The sequence below is a fragment of the Penaeus monodon genome, chromosome 15, assembly GCF_015228065.2.
Source record: "Penaeus monodon isolate SGIC_2016 chromosome 15, NSTDA_Pmon_1, whole genome shotgun sequence".
NCBI classification, from domain to species: domain Eukaryota; kingdom Metazoa; phylum Arthropoda; class Malacostraca; order Decapoda; family Penaeidae; genus Penaeus; species Penaeus monodon.
In genome coordinates this window covers 26,365,000-26,373,067 of record NC_051400.1, presented here as the reverse complement: position 1 = coordinate 26,373,067, position 8,068 = coordinate 26,365,000, and positions in this window count along the sequence as shown.

Below are 8,068 nucleotides of genomic sequence, written 5' to 3'. Positions count from 1 at the left end.
ATGTAATAGATTAAGGTGTATATATATACACAATATAAAGAGATATAATATCATTATTATCCTAATTCTATATAGTATATAGAATTATATATACATTATATATATATAGAACATATATATACCGTCTCATAACATAGTAGCATTATATATACATATATATATATTAGAATATATATACATTATACATATATTAGAATTATATATACACTATATTATAGACAGTATATATACATCATATATATAGAATTATAGATACATTATATATATATATAGAATTATATACATATATATTATATATAGAATTATATATACATATATATATATATAGGAATTAATATACATTATATATTATATAGAATACATCATATATATATATAGAATTATATATACATTATATATATATAGAATTAAATATACAGTAGATATATATATATTAGAATTATTATATACATTTATATATATATAGACATATTATACATAAACATATATATAGAATTATATCTACATTAGTCTATATATATAGAATTTATTATTATATAAGAATGTATATATAATTATATATATATAGAATTATATACTAATTCTACATATATAGAATGTATATATGAAGTCTCTTATATAGAACGTATATATAAGTCTATACATACAATTATATATAACGATATAGAGATATAATTATATAATTTATATATATAATTATATCTATAGAAGTTATATATACAGTTTTAAATAATACATTATATATATATATAATATATATAATACACAATATAAAATGATATATATTATCATTATAATCCTAATCTATATATATATAGAATTATGATACATCTTTATATATATACAGAAATTAATATACATTATATATACATTATATATATGTATAGGAATTAAATATAATTATATATATATAAATTATAATACAGTATTATATATAGAATTATATTTACATATATATACAGAATTATATAAACATTATATATATATAATTATATATCCATTTTAATAGATATAATAGAAGTACTACAATTTTATATATATCTAATGTATTAAATAATTTCATACATATAATAATGTATATATAACTTCTATATAATACATAACGTATATATTAATGCTATAGATATAATGTATATATAACTCGATATTTATAAGTATATTAATTCTATGTATATAGATAATGTAAGATAATTCTACTAATATATAATGTATATTTAATGATATAGAATGTCTATATAATGGTCTATATACAGGAATGTTCTATAAGGTCTATATCGATATGTATAGATACTTGATATATAAATGTATATATAATTCTATATATATTAAGGTTATATAATTATACAACGATTACAAGTATATACATAATGGATATAGAATTACATAATAGAATGCATATAGAATGATTATATTAAGGTATAGATAATTAGATAGATAAATGTATACATAACGATATATATAGAGAATGTATACCTAATACATCTATACAATGGTATATATAATTAGTATATATAATGGTACATATAAGTATTATGAGAATGTATATATAAGTATATAGAATGGTATATAATTGACAGATATAATTACATAAATATAATGGAGAGATAATTATATAATAATGTATATATATTATATATATAATGTATATATAATATCGTATGATTAATGTATATATGTAAGGATATATAAATGTATTAATAATTATATATAGATAATGTTAGAGTATAATTATATAGTATATAATGTTATATATAAATGATATATATGTATAATTATATATAATCACATATATAATGGCAGATATAAAGTATATATATAAAGTGGCAGGAATAATTAATATATAATGTATATATAATTATATATATATATATGTATATATAAGTATAATATTATATATAATGTATAATAAATTATATATAATATGTATTATAATATATATATACTAATTCATATATATAATGTATATATAATTTATATATAATGTATATATAATAGATATACCTTATATGAATGTAATATAATTATATCTATACATATATGTATATAGAATTATTATATATAATGCATATCAATTCTTACTATTATATAAATGTATATATAATTCTATATATAAACGGGGTATAGCTAATTTACATATAGAAGATATATATTAATTCTCTTATATATATATGTATATAAATTCGACTATATAATAATAATGTATATATAATCTATATATATATATATAAGTATATAGAATCTTATAAGTATATGAGTAATATTATTCTATATATATAAGTATATTAATTCTTATTATATATATGTTATATAAATTTCTAATTATATAATAATGTATATATAATTCTATATATATTAATGTATTATATAATTCTATATATATAAATGTTAATATAAATTCTCTATCTCTATTATGTTTATATAATTCTCTCTCTACATATATGATATATTAAATTACATATAATGTATATATAAGTCTTATATATATATGAATGTATATATTCAATATATAATGTATATATAATTATATATATATAATGTATACATTAATTCTATATATATAATGATATTAATTCAATAGATATATAAGGGCAGATATAATTCAAGTATCTATAAGCTATTAATAATTCCATGTATATAATGTATAATAAGTCTATATTATATAAGTATACATAAGGCTATATATATATAATGTATATGTAATTCTTATATATATAAGTATATTAATTCCTTATATATATTAAGTATATATATGCTAGTATATAATGTAATATAATTCTATATATATATAATGTATATATAATTCTAATATATAAATGAATAATAAAGTATATATATAGATGTATATATACGTATACATATACATATGATCGGATATATAATATATTATATACAATATATTAATATAAAATTCTATATATGATGTATATATAATTCTTAATATATATATATAAAGGATTATTAATTCTCATATAATGTATATATAATGTATAGTATAATTATATATAATATAATGTATATGTAAATTATATACATATATATTTAATGTATATATAATTCTATACATATATATGTATAAATTCTATATAATGAATGTAAACTACGTATATATATATAATGGATATTTAACTCTCTTATATATCATATAATGTTAGATAAGTGTCTATATATTATAATGTATATATATTCTATATATATATATAATTCGATATGTATATAATATACATATAATAATAGTAGATATGTAATGTATATTAATTCTAAATATGATTAATGTATATATAATAATATATATATAAACTATGTATATATATATAATTATATAGACATTATGTATATCTATAATTATATATACATGATACTATACATTATATATATAATTATACATACAGATTATATATACAATTATATATACATATAAGCATATATAAATACATATATAATTATATAATTATATTCCATAGATTATATATACATATAGATATATGTAATTATATAACAAATTTATGTTAGACATTATAGCTATATTATATATATGGATTATATAATGTATATATATAATGTAATAACTTATTGAGATACAAAGGTATATATATTATAGATATCATGTATATGTAATTATATTATATATACTGTATATATATATATATATAATGTATACATAATAATATATATATAAGTAGAGATCATATATATAGTATATATAATTATATATATAATATATATATATAATTACTATATATAATGTTACATATAATTCTATATAAGTATATATAAATTATTTAAATATATAAATGTATATATAATATATGTATATATAATTATGTATATCATGTATCATAGTTCTATATATATATATAAATGTATATATAATTCTATATATATAACGTATATATATTCTCTTATATATATATATGTAATATATAGTATACATATATGCAATATATTACATATATATGTATATATAATCTATATATATATAAGTTATATATATAAGTTATAAATTCATATCTATATAATCATATAATAATATAAGTATCTATAATTTTATATATTGATATTATAATTACATATATATGTATATATAATTCTATATATAAAATGCCCACAAGATAGAGAATTCTTATAGATATAAAGTATATATAAATTATATATTATAATGTAATAATTCTCCTTATATTAATGTATATATAATTCGATATAGATAATGTATCTATAATTCCTATATATATAATGTACTATATAATTATATATATAGTATAAGTATATAATTATATATAGTATATATTCAATTATATAGCGTGAGGTATATATAGAATTATATATATAATGGTAATATATTAATTTTACCTCAAATCATCATATAATGTACTACTAATACATTCTATATATATAATGTATATATAATTCTTTAGATATTAGTATATATATAATGTATATATAATAATGTATATATAATTCATAAATAACGTATATATAAATTATATATATAATGTATATATAATTTATATATATAATGTATATATGATTCTTATATATAATGTATATATAAATTCTCTATATATGTATATATAATTCTATATATATAATGTATATATAATAATATATTATAATGTTATAAATAATTCTATTATATAACGTATATATATTATTCCATATATATAATGTATATATAATCGATATATATGTACATATAATTCTATATATAAATGTAGTAGTAATTCTAATATATTATAATGTATATAATTCTATAATATACTTATGGTATTATATGTCTATATATCATATATATATAATAGGCTATATAATTCTATATGATAAGGTATATATAATTCTATATTATAAAGTATATATAATTCTATATTGTCTATATAATTATATATGTATATCTGTCATATAATTATCATATATGTATATATAATATAGATATAATGTATAGATAACTATATATATGTATATATAATTATATATATAGCTATTAATTTTTATATTATATAATTATAATATATAATGTATATCTATGTGTAATATAAAAAAATATATATATGTATATATAATTATATATATATGTTATATAGAATTATATTATGATAATGATATATAATTTTTATAATATAATAATATATATATAATTGTTATATATAATTCTATATATACGTGTATATATAATCTATATACAATATATAATATATATATAATGTATATGTAATTCTATATATATATAAATGTTATATTTTAATTCTATATATATATGTATTAATTGTTATACATATATAGTATATTGCTATAGATAATGTATAGATAATTAATATAATGTATGTATAATTATATATATATATGTATAGATATACATTATTATATATAGAATTACACATACAATAATAGAATATATATACATTATATATATAGAATTTATATCTACATTATATATATAGAATTATATATACACTATTATATACATATCGAATTATATATATTATATCATGTATATATAATTATATATATATATAATGTATATATAATTATATATATATATAATGTATATATAATTCTATATATATATAATGTATATATAATTCTATATGTATATATATAATGTATATGTAATTCTATATATATATAATGTATATATAATTCTCTCTATATATAGAATGTACATTTAATTCTATTTATATATATAGAATGTATATATAATTCTATATACATAATGTATATATAATTATATATATATAATGTATATAATTCTATATATATAATGTTATATATAATCATATATATATAATGTATATATAATGCTATATACATATATAAATGTAGTATATAATTCTATTTATGTATATATAGAATGTATATATATAATTCTATTTATATATATAAAATGTAAATATATTATGTTTATATATATAGAGTGTATATATAATTATAGTTATATATATATAGAATGTATATATAATTCTATTTATGTATATAGAATGTATATATATGTTATATATATATATGTATATTGATGTATATATGTATATTAATGCGAGATATATAAGATATAATATATATATATATATATATATATATGTATATATATATATTATTATTATTATTATTATTTTTTTTTTACAGTAGGTTCATGTTTGAGCCACCGTGGTCACAACATGATACTTAATTGTAGTTTTTCATGTTTTGATGCTCTTGGAGTTCCCTTCCACGGAGAGTACTTTTAGGTAATCATTCGCTTTAATATACGGGCTTGAGACCTGCACTGACTTCGGGCTCGGGTTGGCCACCTAGTGGGTAGGTAGGGAATCGAGGTGAAGTTCCTTGCCCAAGAGGAGAACGCGCCGGCCAGTGACTCGAATCGATGCTCTAACCACTCGGCCACCGCGGCCTTATGTATATATATATGTATATATATATATTACATATATATGTATATATATACATAATATATGTATATATATATGGGTATATATATGTAATCTATATATAGATGTATGTATATATATGTATATTATATAATGTATATAATCTATGTTATATCTGTATATTATATATATTATAGGTAAATTATATATGTAATTATATATAATATATGTAGATACATGTATATATACTATATATATGTCTACAATGTATTATAATAATATATAGTATATATATACATATATATACCATATATACATATATACATATGTAGATATGTATATAATATGTATTATATGTATATATTGTGGTATATATATGTATATATATGTATTTACATGTGGTATATATACTGTATATATGTGTAATATATATGTATTATATATATATCTATATATGTATATATATATGTATATGTATATGTATATATATGTATATATATATGTATATATTTATATGTATATATATATGTGTTTATATGTGTATATATTATGTATATATTGTCTAGATATATGTATATTATGGGTGTATTATATATTATATACGTGTATAGACATGTATTACATATGTGTATATATATGTATATATATACATGTTCATATGCATATAGATATGTATATAAATAAATATTATATATGTATGTATGATAATTAACCTATGTATTATACATATATAATAGTATATATAATTATATATATGTATATATAATTATATATATTGTATATAATGTATATAGAATCAGATATATATAGTATATAGAATGCTATGTATATAATAGGAATTATATAATATATGTATATGTAGTATATAAATGATGAATATGTATGTATATATATGCATAGGTATTATATATATATATAATATGTATATAAGATTATAGATATATATAGATATATATATATCTTATAGTATATATAGTGGCATATATATGTAGTATCTGTAATATATATGTATATATAGTTGTATATCTAATTATAATATATGTATATCTAATTATATTCATATAATGATATATATAAATCCCTTATATAGATTAGTAGTATAGATAATTATGATATATGTTATATATACAATATTATATAGATGTATATAATAAATATACCTAGGTATAATATATATCGATATGTTATATATGTAATTATATTTCTATATAATTTATATAATGTATATATATATATATGTATATATATGATAATATAGTATACATATATATATAATATATATATATATATATTATTATATATATATATAGGTAACATGTATGTACAGCAGTATAGTCTAATTATAGTAATATATATGGCCTATATAATTTATATATAGGTCTACTACATATCGTATAGATATGTACAAGGGTGTATGGTATATATTATATCAGAGATATATATATATATCTATATATATATATATATATATTAAATATATACGAGAAATATATATATATATATATTATTATATGTGTGTAAGGTGGAATCTATAGTAATATATATATATATTATATATATATATATATGTGTTTCTTGTGTGTGGATATATATGTATTATATGTATCTGTGTATATATGTGTATAAATATAGTTATATATGTCTAATATTATATAATTATATAGGAGATACCATGTGATGGATATATAGGATAAGATGTATATATTTATATA